The 16,230-nt window shown below is 39.2% G+C and overlaps 1 protein-coding gene across 2 annotated transcripts in view; it reads left to right on the forward strand.

The window, feature by feature from the left end:
* The window catches only part of AFF1 (ALF transcription elongation factor 1), a 207,537-nt gene that overhangs the window by 13,150 nt on the left and 178,157 nt on the right, over window positions 1–16,230 (forward strand). The window lies entirely within an intron of this gene.

Here is a 16,230-nt window from a genome sequence, read left to right on the forward strand (position 1 = left end):
TTGAGGGGAGCATATTTATATTCTGAAGCAGTTATAAAGAATAACCCATTTGCTATCCAGAAGGAATTCTTAATATCACTGATCAGTTTTTATTTATACTATTAGATGCTCAGATACATATATATGAAGGTATGAGACATGTAGACTCAAACTTAATTAATATTTCTTGAGTAATAGATGATGGTGACTGTAATTCTGGAACATTCTGATGCTTTCCTACTTCCTCCTCCTTTCTGGTTCATTTAGGAAATTCTTCCTGTACTCCAGGTGGTCCTGTTGGTCCTGTTGTTAAACTTGGTACACTCTCCTCCCCCACAGAGGAAACCATGTGACCCAGGCTGCAACAGTCCACATTCTGCTAGAGCCAGAGGGGAAGCTGTTATCATCCGTTTTTTTAGGCTTATTCGTAATGTTTGGTTACACATAAGTTTTAAATTTTTATGTAGTTAAATGTCTTCTTTATGGATTCTGGTTTTGATTGTGCTTAGAAAGGTCTTTCCTACTCCAAGATTGAGAAAATAATGTCATGTGTTCTCTGCTGGCACTTGAAAGGTTTCATTTTTTGCATTTAATCAAAACTTGTAAGCTGGTGGCCTATGGGGCAGATCTGGTCAACAGATGGGTTTTCTTTGGCCTCTCACAGTGTTCTAAAAAAGTATATCTACCAATGATTTTTACATAATGATCTAGACTTCCATCGTCTCTTAAAAAACTTAACAACATTGGGTTTGCATTGCAATATAGCAACATTCAGATGGAATTGAATAGCTACTTCCTCTTTTTGAGAAATCATGAGTTTTCTAATTCAAAACTTCCTAAGTGGTGTGCCATTAGTACTTTTCAGGTGTGCCAAGATGTTGCTCTCCCCAACCAGAACTCCAGAACTCCCACCTGATTTCCTCCTGCAGATATCTGCTTTGTCAGCTTGCCCCAGAGAGACTTGATGTTAAAAAAAAAAAAAAAAAAAGTTGGGGAAGCACGATGCTTTCTAGTTCACTACAATTCCCACACAGCTGGATTCACACACTGAGTTAGCTGCTTCACCTTCTTAACTTGCAACCCATTTTAGATCTTTGACTTTTTAGCATTTTGATCCATCTGTAATTAAAGTTAGTGTAAAGTGTGTGTTGTAAATTTCCATTTTAATAAGAAATGAAAAAAGTCTGGGGATGTTAGGAAGCCTTTTTTTTTTAAGCAAAAGACTAACCAGTTGTTACAACATAATTTATTAAATCATCTATCTTTACTGATTTGAGTGCTGTGTCCAAATTCCATCAGATTGTTGAGTCTATTATTAGACTCTTTTGTTCCATTGATTGCCTCTTCTGGCAATGGTGCTATACTATTTCAGTGTATTTTTATAGGTCTTAATATTCAGGCAGATTCTTTGTCATTACTTTTCATTTTTAGAATTTTTATAGCTATTCACATCTGATTACATTTCCACGTGTACTCTGGAGTCATTAGACATTTTCTAGAAAAATTGTTGGCATTTTGATTTGGGGTCCCTTTGCATTAATCAATTAGATTTGAATTTGATAAAACATTAAAACTGGGTCTTTTTACAGAGGTATCTAAATATCAGATTAATGAAAATTTATGGAGTGAAGCAATTTTAAAATTCAATTCTAAGATTTTTTGGAGGTATGATTTTTCAACTATTTCTGGTTATTGACACTGCATCCAGGGTAATTTCTGGTAGGAGAATCAATTATAGTTAACAACATCATCAGTGACAATTTAAAAAAGATATTTTGTAGTCTTATTATTTACATATGTTTTCTATTGTTGCTAATTATTAAGTTAGGATAGGTAACTGCCCTTTGTAGTAACATTCTAGCAATTACAGAGCTGTTTTTATTATTTGTTACATTTACCTTTTCAGCTCCTTACCTCCCTGATGTGGTCCTTTTTAATTTTAACACCCAGTACAAGTGATAAGCTAGGGGAAATCCTAAATGGAGCTCTATTTTTTTTTTTAATAAGTTTACTTATTTATTTATTTTTGGCTGTGTTGGGTCTTCGTTTCTGTGCTAGGGCTTTCTCTAGTTGTGGCTAGTGGGGGCCACTCTTCATCGCGATGCGTGGGCCTCTCACTGTCACGGCCTCTCTTGTTGCAGAGCACAGGCTCCAGATGCGCAGGCTCAGTAATTGTGGCTCACGGGCCTAGTTGCTCCGCGGCATGTGGGATCTTCCCAGACCAGGGCTCGAACCTGTGTCCCCTGCATTGGCAGGCAGATTCTCAACCACTGCGACACCAGGGAAGCCCCTGGAGCTCTATTTTTAATATATACCAAATAGCTCACTTATTTAAATGTTTAGTCATGGCAGTTTAATCTTTTAGTAGTCAAAAAAAAAAAAATCAAATTCATGTGGAACTGGTCCAGGACTAGAATATATTTTAAAGGAAACAGATGTGTATTGAGCAGGCAGCTCTAATTGCTCAAACTAAATAGAAGTCTGAGTGTGAATCCTTAGTTTGCTTAGGGCTATCAGAAGTCATAAGCATGGACAGAATATTAATGTCATGTGTAAAGACAGTATTTGTTTTAGTTCTTGTAAATAATAGGCTTATTCCCTGGCTTCCAAATTTATCAGCATTAGACATTATTGAATCTGATTTACTTAAATTTCCCCTCATCTTCCTTCCCCTCCCCGTTTTGTTCTTTCTAAAAATTGTCATTGGAGTATAACAAACTGAAAAGGGCAGACATTATTAGTACAATTCGGTGCATTTTCACAAAGTGAACACACTTGTGTAACCGATCAAGCAACAACAATACCAGCTCTCCAGAAGCCCCTCCTGTCCCCTTTCAGCTGCTGTCTCCCTCAAAGCCTGCCACTATTCTGACTTCTAACACCATGGATTTGTTTTGCCTGCTTTTGATTTTTATTTAAAAATAATCATATAGTATATTCTTTTACGTTGTCTATTTAGTTCTGATGTTTATGTTATTTTCTTTTATTTTATAAACTTGAATATCTTTAACATTTATATGTCTTTATAATAAGGTATTTTAAATTAATGTACCATATTAATTATATTATATAATCAATATTAAATTTAAAAAAATTTCCATCAACTTTTCATAGTCTAATACGATAGTATAATTATCCTTACTGTTTTTCCACTTCTCTCTCCTCTACCCTCCAACTGTTAGCTCTGCTTTTTGTTTTAAATTGTCCAGATTGATAGTACATTTTATTTTATAAGCTTCTGTGCCCTTGCAAGCTTTGTCTTTGAATTGATAATAAAAGCTGAAAAACCAATAAGCATTATTGACATTATTTTGATTGGGAAGCAAAATAGTGTTTAGGGTTTCATTTCTCCTCTATGGGTTCAAAGTTAACCCAAGTACCACTTGAGAAATTTCATATTGATCAGGACAGATGAACTCTTTAGCTGAGTAAATTGTTCAAATTCATGCCACATTTTAAATTCCTTCATCTTTGGATGGTATTTTTATTTTTCCTGGAGTTTGTACTTACTTTTCTTTTTCCTTCTTGAAAGAGAGAACATGCCTTTTTATGATGTCACTACCATGTTTCCCTTCTTACCCTTCTGTATGCATTAGGAGATTTGCTGATATGCTTTTCAGTTTGGGTGAAGATTTGAAGGATTGCATTCTGTGAACCCTGAATCATAATGCTGTAGTCGTGGATGCTCTACTTCCCCAGGAGAGTCTGAAATAATGTTTAACTCTCCTAATTTAGGAGAGTCCTCAATTAGTGAGGAGGCTACAGGGTGTTAAGCTGATTAACACCTATTATATAGACAGATTTTCTTTGTGTAAGTAAATCAGGGGCCTGACTTCCAGACGCTCAGGAGAGAGATTAATGGCTGTAGGCCGTGTTTTCCTGGAACAGTGATTGGCCTGGGCATTGTAAATAATCCACACCTGGAATTGTGAAATTTCCTGTATTTCCCAAGCAAGTTGTTTTAGGCCTGATTTACAAGTGCAATGATGTTTCTTATGTAGAATGCATTGTTTCCCTTTATTTTAGAAAATGGTTCCTAAGTGTGAAGTATGTGTCATTGTCATATGTAGTTTTAAGATGAGTCATTCAGTTTGATGGCTTTAGAAGAGTTTGATTTCAGACTCATCCCAGACCTGAGGAAATCTTTTTCAGAATTCGTTATTTCCCAAATGGATAGTTAAATTTTGGGGTAGGGGGGGTAGGGGGGAAAGACTCAACTGTAGAAGTATTAAGTTTACCAGTAAAATCCAATTGACCTGTTACTGCATGGGTGATATATTGGGCTTGAGTGTGGAACTCCAGGGCCACAACTTGTGTTTAGATCTCTGATACGTTGGTTACTTGGACAAATTGCTCAACTTTTAAAGCCTCATTAAAATGGGGATACAGAGAATAATGTATGTGAAGTGCTTATCACAGTTCCTGGTAAATCATAAGTCCTTGATACATTATTAATTCTATCGCTCTGGTGAGGATGGTATAGTGCTGGGTTTCAGGAGAGTCGGTACCTTCCTCAATTCTATCTCAAAGGAGAAAGGCTTTGTTTAGAGGCAACTCTCTGGATGGAAGGGATTCCTTTGTGAGCTATTCCAGGAATAGTATACATAGGAAGGAGAGTGATAGAGGAAATAGACCTTTAAGAAAAACAAAACACAAGAGTGTGTTTATTTGTGGGGCATGTGGATACACTTACAAGTTTTTCTCTGGTCTATTTTACATTTAATATTGGCTATGGGATTGTCTTAAATCACACACAGGGATTGTAGAGGTCATCAAGCACCTATGTTTTCATTCTTTTGGGTAGCTACTTAGGGGTGGAATTGCTTTCTTGTAAGGTAGATTAACGTTTAGAGTCATCTTAAAATTGTGCTAAGTTCATGGGCTTCCCTGGTGGTGCAGTGGTTAAGAATTCGCCTGCCAATGCAGGGGACATGGGTTCGAGCCCTGGTCTGGGAAGATCCCACATGCCGCAGAGCAACTAAGCCTGTGCGCCACAACTACTGAGCCTGCGCTCCGGAGCCCGTGAGCCACAACTCCTGAAGCCCAGGCGCCTGGAGCCCATGCTCTGCAACAAGAGAGGCCACCGCACTGAGAAGCCTGCGCACCACAATGAAGAATAGCCCCCACTCACCACAGCTAGAGAAAGCCCGCTCACAGTAACAAAGACCCAATGCAGCCAAAAATAAATAAATAAAATAAATTAAAAAATAAAAAAGATTATTCTAAATTCAAAAGTCAGGGTGCCCAAGGTCGGTTTCAAGTTCATTTGTGTACGTTTTTTCTCTTTGTCTTTAGCCCTGAATTCTACTAATGCTGTGAGTTGGAGGAGAATGAATTAATATTTTTTCAGTGCCTTCAATAGAATGGCTACTAGTCCAAGCAGTTGGCATTATATCATTTTAGGTGACACTTTGGTCCATGGTGGTGGATAAGATGGACATTGTGTTGAATTGTTTAGGATTATACCGTCTTTATAGGAATACTGATTTTATACTATCCTGATTTGGGGAAGAATCTTTTTTCTTTTTGGAGGGCTTCGGTTATAACAATCCTTTTCTTCTGAAGCTGTAGCAGTCAGCCTCCTCTGGAATCTGTGGAGCAGGTTTAGAAAGAAGAGCATTTCAGTTCCAGTTTCCTCTTTTTCAGAAGCCTGGAGGACATTATTTCAGAATCTGAATCTTGTTTTCTGTACCTCATGATAACCATGTAATGTGGTCAGATTAGACAGTAATCTGCCTCATTGTACTGCAGAAAGAAAAAGCCTGGAGAAATTAATAGTTGAATGTGTGAATCAGACTAAAGGGAATGCTGGGGCAACTAGTTTGTTTTGGAGAGAAATTGTTAAATTACTAAATAACATTTAACATGTAAGGCACTGTGCAATTTCATTTCTGCCTTTGACCAGCAAGTTCTGATCGTTTCATCAGGTGATGCCTTCTTCTTAACCTGTTATGCAGAATGCCCCCATTTTTGTTGCTTTAAAATGATTTTTAAATGGTAGACGTTGGATTGTATGTGTTTACATAGGTAAGATGTTAATAGATATTGTTAAGTGAACAGATCTTATTAAAGCTACTGAAAGCATGAGGTGGTCCAAGACTTCTTGTGAAGGGGAAGACAGTCTAAAGGGAGAGAGAGAGGGAAGTTGGGAATCAGGAAAGGCAGGAGTGGAGGGTGGGACACAAGGGAAAGACAGACAGAAAGAAAGAAATCTTGTGCATTGTAGCAGCAATAAAGAATTAACATTGGCCCTGACTGGGCATGTAAACCGAATTTAGTATAGACTTTATCATACTTCTTGCCCACTCTCTTTTTTCTTCGCTTTAGAAGAAAAAATTTTATCACAGAAATATTCAGACATTAGTAGAAGTAGAGAGAATTCCCCAGATTTAACATTTCTCAATATTTTGCCACACTTAAAAAAAAAAAAAATCTATCCTTTTTCTTTTGTTCTTTGCTAAAGTGCTTTAAAGCAAATCCCAGACATCTGTTTTTTCACTCTGGCATACTTTATGTGCATCTCCTTAAAAAAAGAGACATTTTCCTACATAATTGCATACCAATCTCATACCTAACAATATTAACATTTTAGAGTCATCTATTAATTAACCCACCTCCAAACTATCCAGATTGTTTTAAAATGTCTATTCAAGTTGTTTACATCCTAATCCAGCCAAATCAAAGTGCGTATACTGTGTTAGGTTTTATCAATTAAGTCTTAACCTAGAGCATTTGCCTTGCTTATTTGGCAGGGATGGGGGGCGGGCGGGGATTGACTGGTTGAGGAAGCTAAGTTTGAATGTATGTCCTACTTTGTGGATTTGTCTGACTGCTCCTCTTAATGTGTTTTTGTTCTTATATACCAGTGGTTCTCAACCTGGAATACTTTTACCTCCTGGAGGTGGGGGGTGGGTACATTTGACAATGTCTTGAGAGACTTTTAGTTGTCATAATCTCATGGGTAGAGGCCAGGGATGCTGCTAAACATCCTACAGTGCTCAGGATGGCCCCCACCACAAACATTTTTCTGGCTCCAAATGTCACTAGTGCTGAGCTTGAGAATCATCTGGTTCTATCCCAGGTATTTCCTGTAGAATGGACGTTAGCTCTAAAGCTCAGTTACATTTGAGATAAGTCTTTTTGCTAAGAATAGTTAATAGTCCAAGAGTGCCGGTATCGTTCTGTGATTTGATCTGGGTGCTGCTTACAGGGGTATGTCACTGTTTGAAAATGCATGTGTGAGTGCATGTTATATTCTAATTTTTAAAGTTTACTTGAAAAAGATCTTCCTAGTTCTGCTGTGAACCTTCCTCTTTTTGACTACCACCTCAGATACTTGGATGAGTCAAGAAATCTTTAAATCCTCTTTCCTTTTAAACTTCCTTAATTCTCAATTCCTTTTAATGTAAGAGACGGGTAAAGATGGGGAAATGGGTGCCTTGTGACCTAATTATTGGGATGGTTATGGGTCTGTTAATGGCCAAGCCAGGGTGCTGGTGTCATCCTTGCTCTGGAGAGTTGCCCTAAGGGAGGGAACACGGGAACAGTAAGTAATGTTAGGCCCCAAGAAAGCTTGAAGGAGAGAGAAGGAAAGTCCTCCCAGATGGGATGGCTTCAAGAGAGAAGGTTGCCTTTCTCGAGCACTGAGAAAGGGGCATTTGGGGCAGAAAGAACCAGTGGAGGCTGGGAATGCAGTAGGGGTGTGCTGGGAACCCTTTCTGCAAAGTTGTCTTAAAGCCAGCTTCTTCCCCCATCTCTGATAAATCACTGGAAGGAAAGGCAATGAATTTTTTCTGACAGTCAGTTCTTACTGGGGGCCCAAGCTTCGTTTGCAAGTGAAAGGACTGCTGTTGGAGTAGTTGACATCACAATGGGCCCTGACTCTTTTCACATCAAAGTGTAAAAGAATCTCCAGGGGTGATAAATGGGGGCTGTTGGACTCATTACTTGTAAGCAGAGCTGAGGGATGACCTCTACATTTTTTTTAATTAAAAGAAAACAGGGTTTCCTAGTGGAGAGCGTGGGGCTGCTCTTCATTTGAATTTTGACTGCTCCCACTGGAGAAGATCTTTGTTAAGGTTACAGGGAGGCAGTCTCTGTTACCTCGGGTTTGCCCTGACTCGCAAATCCTGGAGAAATGGCTCCGCCTGGGGTGGCCCCGCAGATACTGCTGCTAGGTTGAGAATTGAAGTACCCTGGCTTCAGCTACATTTTTGTTGCAAGAGGGGGGAACAGGGCAGAATTTTTGAGCCCTGTTTCTCTGGGGAGACTGAGGGCTTAGACCCCTCCTCTGTTCCTTTTCCCACCCAGCATCAAGAGAAAAACTCCCTCACTCCCATGCAATGCAGAAAGAGGTCAGTTTTTAAGGAAATTCTTAGAACTTTGCACAGAAGTCCAAAGGTTATTGCTTTCAGGCTTACATTTAAAGTTAGTATTCCTTTTATTTATGTAGTAGAAGGCTTTGCATTGGATCAAAACCCTTAACCAAAATTATAGTATTTGAACATTTTATGATCAATGTTTATGTTGAAAGCAACACTATTAAAATACTATTATTAGCACTAATAACCTGGCAATTTATGGAACCAAGACTTGGAAACTGCTCTTTAAATGCAACCCTGCAGCTGAAGGTCCACCTTCAAGTAAACTCCCTTCCTTGTGTCCCCAACTCCCCATCAAGCTTATCTCTCTTTTGCTGTTTTTTCACTTGGCTCCTTTGTTGCAGTCAGTCCAAGGCTTAGCCAGATTTTAAACAGCTGGGGGGTCAGAGACTGCCCCTTGTAACCCTAGTGAAACCAGTAAGGCGCTGGGCATCCAAAAATTCTAATGTGTTTACTGACTTCCCAAGTGTTTGGTAATCACCTTCTGAGTGTATCTTCCAAACAAGTTATAAGATTTGAGAAAGGAGCAGAGGTCACAGCTGGAGAGGAGCACGTCCCTGGATGGAGGGTAGAGAGGAGCTGTCCTCCAGCCAACGCGTTTTCAGCTAGAGATAAGAGAGTGTTCAAGGCCTCCATTCCCCAAGATACTGGAATGGTGCGAATGTGGGACACTCCTGGCTGACATGGCTTTTATGACTTCAGATGCCAGCAGCAGCTAATATTTAATGAACACGGTGACCAGATTTTGTGCTATCAAATACTAATAAGTATTTGATAGGTGTGATTTCATTTCAGTCTCACAGCTGTCTATGAGGCTATATTTTACAGATGAAAAAGGGGAAGAAAAGTTTAACTGATTCATCAGTGGCAGATACTCAAGCTACCTTCCTTCTCTCACTGGGCCCCAAGTCCGTTCCACATTGTCTTGGGAGAAGCCGATGGCAGGGAAATACTTTCTGAGCTCTGGTTTGAAACTGAAGCTTGGACCAGAAATCCTCTTGGTTGACTTTCTTTCTGACGTTGTAAAGGAGTAGTAGATAAAACACTGATCCTGGGAGATGGCTTCATTGTGGCACCAGTAGTTAGAGAAATGTGCATCTTTTTAAAAAAATTTTCACATGAATTAGTATTTTATCTTTTAATTTTATTTTATTTATTTTTTCTACAGTAGGTTCTTATTAGTCATCCATTTTATACACATCAGTGTATACATGTCAATCCCAATCTCCCAATTCATCACACCCTCACCCCCACCCCCGCTGCTTTCCCCCCTTTGTGTCCATACGTTTGTTCTCTACATCTGTGTCTCTATTTCTGCCCTGCAAACCGGTTCATCGGTACCATTTTTCTAGATTCCACATATATGCGTTAATATACGATATTTGTTTTTCTCTTTCTGACTTACTTCACTCTCTATGACAGTCTCTAGATTCATCCACGTCTCTACAAATGACCCAATTTCGTTCCTTTTTATGGCTGAGTAATATTCCATTGTATATATGTACCACATCTTCTTTATCCATTCGTCTGTCGATGGGCATTTAGGTTGCTTCCATGACCTGGCTGTTGTAAATAGTGCTGCAATGAACATTAGGGTACATGTGTCCTTTTGAATTATGGTTTTCTCTGGGTATATGCCCAGTAGTGGGATTGCTGGGTCATAGGGTAATTCTATTTTTAGTCTTTTAAGGAACCTCTATACTGTTCTCCATAGTGGATGTATCAATTTACATTCCCACCAAGAGTGCAAGAGGGTTCCCTTTTCTCCACACCCTCTCCAGTATTTGTTGTTTGTAGATTTTCTGATGATGCCCATTCTAACTGGTGTGAGGTGACACCTCATTGTAGTTTTGATTTGCATTTCTCTAATAATTAGTGATGTTGAGCAGCTTTTCATGTGCTTCTTGGCCATCTGTATGTCTCCTTTGGAGAAATGTCTATTTAGGTCTTCTGCCAGTTTTTGGATTGGGTTGTTTGTTTTTTGAATATTGAGCTGCATGAACTGTTTGTATATTTAGGATATTAGTTCTTTGTCTGTTGATTCGTTTGCAAATATTTTCTCCTATTCTGAGGGTTGTCTTTTTGTCTTGTTTGTAGTTTCCTTTGCTGTGCAAAAGCTTTGAAGTTTCATTAGGTCCCATTTGTTTATTTTTGTTTTTATTTCCATTACTCTAGGAGGTGGATCAAAAAGATCTTGCTGTGATTTATGTCAAAGAGCATTCTTCCTATGTTTTCCTCTAAGAGTTTTACAGTGGCCAGTCTTACATTTAGGTCTCAAATCCATTTTGAGTTTATTTTTGTGTTTGGTGTTAGGGAGTATTCTAATTTCATTCTTTTACATGTAGCTGTCCAGTTTTCCCAGCACCACTTATTGAAGAGACTGTCCTTTCTCTATTGTATATCCTTGACTCCTTTGTCATAGATTAGTTGACCATAGGTGCATGGGTTTATCTCTGGCCTTTCTATCTTGTTCCATTGATCTATATTTCTGTTTTTGTGCCAGTACCATATTGTCGTGATTACTGTAGCTTTGCAGTATAGTCTGAAGTCAGGGAGTCTGATTCCTCCAGTTCCGCTTTTTTCCTTCAAGACTGCTTTCGCTATTGGTGTCTTTTGTGTCTCCATACAAATTTTAAGATGTTTTGTTCTAGTTCTGTAAAAAATGCCATTGGTAATTTGATAGGGATTGCATTGAATCTGTAGATTGATTTGGGTATAATAGTCATTTTCACAGTATTGATTCTTCCAATCCAAGAACATGGTATATCTCTCCATCTGTTGGTATCATCTTTAATTTCTTTCAACAGTGTCTTACAGTTTTCTGCATACAGGTCTTTTGTTTCCCTAGGTAGGTTTATTCCTAGGTATTTTATTCTTTTTGTTGCAATGGTAAATGGGAGTGTTTTGTTAATTTCTCTTTCAGATGTTTCATCATTAGTGTATAGGAATGCAAGAGATTTCTGTGCATTAATTTTGTTTCCTGCACCTTTACCAAATTCATTGATTAGCTCTAGTAGTTTTCTGATGGCATCTTTAGGATTCTCTGTGTATAGTATCATGTCATCTGCAAACAGTGACAGTTTTACTTCTTCTTTTCCAATTTGTATTCCTTTTATTTCTTTTTCTTCTCTGATTGCCATGGCTAGGACTTCCAAAGTTATGTTGAATAATAGTGGTGAGGGTGGCCATCCTTGTCTTGTTCCTGATCTTAGAGGAAATGCTTTCATTTTCTCACCATTGAGCATGATGTTTGCTGTGGGTTTGTTGTATATGGCCTTTATTATGTTGAGGTAGGTTCCCTCTATGCCCACTTTCTGGAGAATTTTTATCATAAATGGGTCTTGAATTTTGTCAAAAGCTTTTTCTGCATCCATTGAGATGATCATATAGTTTTTATTCTTCAGTTTGTTAATATGGTGTATCAAATTGATTAACGTATATTAAAGAATCCTTGCATCCCTGGGATAAATCCCACTTGATCATGGTGTATGATCCTTTTAATGTGCTGTTGGATTCTGTTTGCTTGTATTTTGTTGAGGATTCTTGCATCTATATTCATCAGTGATATTGGTCTGTAATTTTCTTTTCTTGTAGTATCTTTGTCTGCTTTTGGTATCAGGGTGATGGTGGCCTCATAGAATGAGTTTGGGAGTGTTCCTTCCTCTACAATATTTTGGAAGAGTTTGAGAAGGGTGGGTGTTAGATCTTCTCTAAATGTTTGATAGAATTCACTTGTGAAGCCATCTGGTCCTGGACCTCTGTTTGTTGGAAGATTTTAAATTACAGTTTCAATTTCATTACTTGTGATTGGTCTGCTCATATTTTCTATTTCTTCCTGGTTCAGTCTTGGAAGGTTATACCTTTCTGAGAATTTGTCCATTTCTTCCAGGTTGTCCATTTTATTGGCATAGAGTTGCTTGTAGTAGTCTCTTAGGATGCTTTGTATTTCTGCAGTGTCTGTTGCAAGTTCTCCTTTTTCTTTTCTAATTTTATTGATTTGATGAGTCTGGCTAATGGTTTATCAGTTTTGTTTATCTTGTCAGAGAACCAGCTTTTGGTTTTATTGATCTTTGCTATTGTTTTCTTTGTTTCTATTTCATTTATTTCTGCTCTGATCTGTATGATTTCCTTCCTTCTACTAACCTTGGGTTTTGTTTGTTGTTCTTTCTCTCGTTTCTTTAGGTGTAAGTTTAGATTGTTTATTTGAGATGTTTGTTGTTTCTTGAAGTAGGGTTGTATTGCTATAAACTTCTGTCTTAGAACCTCTTTTGCTGCATCCCATAGGTTTCGGATTGTCGTGTTTTCATTGTCATTTGTCTCTAGGTATTTTTTGATGTCCTCTTTGATTTCTTCAGTGATCTCTTGGTCATTTAGTAACGTATTGTTTAGCCTCCATGTGTTTGTGTTTTTTACTTTTTTTTCCCCTGGAATTGATTTCTAATCTCATAGCGTTATGGTCAGAAAAGATGCTTTATATGATTTCAGTTTTCTTAAATTTACTGAGGTCTGATTTGTGGCCCAAGACGTGATGTAACCTGGAGAATGTTCCATGGGCACTTGAGAGGAAAGTGTAATCTGCTGTTTTTGGATGGATTGTCCTATGAATGTTGAATAAATCTATCTGGTCTATTGTGTCATTTAAAGCTTGTGTTTCGTTATTAATTTTCTGTTTGAATGATCTGTCCATTGGTGTAAGTGAGGTGTTAAAGTCCCCCACTATTATTGTGTTACTGTCGATTTCCTCTTTCATAGCTGTTAGCAGTTGCCTTATGTATTGAGGTGCTCCTATGTTGGGTGCATATATATTTATAATTGTTATATCTTCTTGGATTGATCCCTTGATCATTATGTAGTGTCCTTCCTTGTCTCTTGTAACATTATTTTAAAATCTTTTTTATCTGATATGAGTATTGCTACTCCAGCTTTCTTCTGATTTCCATTTGCATGGAATATCTTTTCCATCCCCTCACTTTCAGTCTGTATGTGTCCCTAGGTCTGAAGTGGGTCTCTTGTAGACAGCATATATATGGGTCTTGTTTTGGTATCCATTCTGCGAGCCTGTGTCTTTTTGTTGGAGCATTTGATCCATTCACGTTTAAGGTAATTATCGATATGTATGTTCCTATGACCATTTTCTTAATTGTTATGAGTTTGTTTTTGTAGGTCCTTTTCTTCTCTCGTGTTTCCCACTTAGAGAAGTTCCTCTAGCTTTTGTTTTAGAGCTGGTTTGGTGGTGCTGAATTGTCTTAGCTTTTGCTTGTCTGTAAAACTTTTGATTTCTCCATCAAATCTGAATGAGATCTTTGCCATGTAGACTAATCTTGGTTGTAGGTTCTTTCCTTCATCACTTTAAATATGTCATGCTACTCCCTTCTGGCTTGTAGCCTTTCTGCTGGGAAATCAGCTGTTAACCTATGGGAGTTTCCTTATATGTTATTTGTCGTGTTTCCCTTGCTGCTTTCAAATTTTTTTCTTTGTCTTTAATTTTTGTCAATTTGATTACTGTGTGTCTTGGCGTGTTTCTCGTTGGGTTTATCCTGTATGGGACTCTCTGAGCTTCCTGGACTTGGGGGGCTATCTCATTTACCATATTAGGGAAGTTTTCAACTATAATCTCTTTAAGTATTTTCATGGGTCCTTTCTCTCGCTCTTCTCCTTCTGGGACCCCTGTAACGTGAATGTTGTTGCATTTAATGTTGTTCCAGAGGTCTCTTAGGGTGTCTTCATTTCTTTTCATTCTTTTTTCTTCATTCTGTCCTGCAGCAGTAAATTCTACCATTCTCTCTTTCAGGTCACTTATCCATTCTTCTGCCTCAGTTATTGTGCTATTGATTCCTTCCAGTGTATTTTTCATTTTGGTTATTGTATTGTTCGTCTCTGTTTGTTTGTTCTTTAATTCTTCTAGGTCTTGGTTAAACATTTCTTGTATCTTCTTGATCTTTGCCTCCGTTGTTTTTCCGAGGTCCTGGATCATGTTGACTATCATTATTCTGAATTCTTTTTCTGGAAGGTTGCCTACATCCACTTTATTTAGTTGTTTTTCTGGGGTTTTATCTTGGTCCTTCATCTGGTGCATAGCCCTCTGCCTTTTCATCTTGTCTATCTTTCTGTGAATGTGGTTTTTGTTCCACAGGCTGCAGGATTGTAGTTATTCTTGCATCTGCTGTCTGCCCTCTGGTGGATAAGGCTATCTAAGAGGCTTGCACAAGTTTCCTGATGGGAGGGACTGGTGGTGGGTAGAGCTGCCTGTTTCTCTGGTGGGCAGAGCTCAGTAAAACTTTAATCCGCTCGTATGCTGATGGGTGAGGCCTGGTTCCCTCCCTCTTGGTTGTTTGGCCTGAGGCGACCCAACACTGGAGCCTACCCGGGCTCTTTGGTGGGTCTAATGGCGGACTCCGGGAGGGCTCACGCCAAGGAGTACTTCCGAGAACTTCTGCTGCGGGTGTCCTTGTCCTCACGGTGAGACACAGCCACCCCTCCCCTCTGTCGGAGACCCTCCAACACTAGCTGGTAGGTCTGGTTCAGTCTCCAGTGGGGTCACTGCTCCTTCCCCTGGGTCCCAATGCACGCACTACTTTGTGTGTGCCCTCCAAGAGTGGAGTCTCTGTTTCCCCCAGTCCTGTTGGAGTCATGCAGTCAAATCCCGCTAGCCTTCAAAGTCTGATTCATCTTTTTGTAATGCAGGAACAAAGCCGATATCTGTACATTGGGGTGTGGAAGGTGGGGTGTGGACAAAAATGGTTGGGAGGGGATAGGGGTGACTAATGAGCTGCTGGCTGGAAAAGGGTGAATTAATTTTAAAATTGAGGGATGGGGACTTCCTTGGTGGTCCAGTGGGTAAGACTCTGTGCTCCCAATGCAGGGGGCCTGGGTTTGATCCCTGAACTATATCCTGTGTGCTGCAATTACGAGTTTGCATGCCATAACTAAAAATACCATACACTGCAACAAAGATCCCACATGCCGCAGCTAAGACCTGGCTCAGCCAAATAAATAAAAGTTTAAAATTGAGGGATGGAGGTGGTGCCCATACTCAGATAAGTTAGAGCTGTTTTCATGCTTGCGGTGAGGTGATGTGTGCTCTCTCCCTGAGAGCAATTTGCAGTCTGTAGAGCATTGCACAGATGTCAGGTGGTGACCCTGTGAATAACTCAAGCTTTCAACGGTTAGAAGCTGTAGCAGGTTTCATTTTAGATTATCTTTCACCATCCGGCAGAAATTTACTTTCCCTCAGTGAGCACTTGATAACTGAGGTATGAAATCATCCTTAATTTAAGGGTGGAGGTGTTGATTTTCAAAGAGACAGTGTATTTAATAAATGAGAGCAGGGAATATACCTTACTTGTCTAGAAAATATATCTTAAAGTATGTGTTCCTTGTAAAGCACAAAGAATTGAGAGCACAGTCAATGATTGGAGTGAGATGGGAAGATATTTGGAACAGTTCTTTTTATTTATTTATTTATTTTTGGCTACGTTGGGTCTTCATTGCTGTGCACGGGCTTTCTCTAGTTGCGGCGAGCGGGGGCTACTCTTGATTGCGGTGTGCGGGCTTCTCATTGCGGTGGCTTCTCTTGTTGTGGAGCATGGGCTCTAGGTGTGCGGGCTTCAGTAGTTGTGGCTCGTGGGCTCTAGAGCACAGGCTCAGTAGTTGTGGCGCATGGGCTGAGTTGCTCTGCGGCATGTGGGATCCTCCCAGACCAGGGCTCCAACCCGTGTCCCCTGCATTGGCAGGCGGATTATTAAGCACTGCACCACCAGGGAAGTCCCTGGAATAGTTCTTAATATCATTGTTACTTTTCCTTTCTGTCCTCATGTTTCCAACCTATGGAAGTGATTGAGGTAAGGAGAACAAGTTTTACAGGCTCACT

The sequence above is a fragment of the Leucopleurus acutus genome, assembly GCF_964270905.1.
Source record: "Leucopleurus acutus genome assembly, chromosome: 4".
Lineage (NCBI taxonomy): Eukaryota > Metazoa > Chordata > Mammalia > Artiodactyla > Delphinidae > Leucopleurus > Leucopleurus acutus.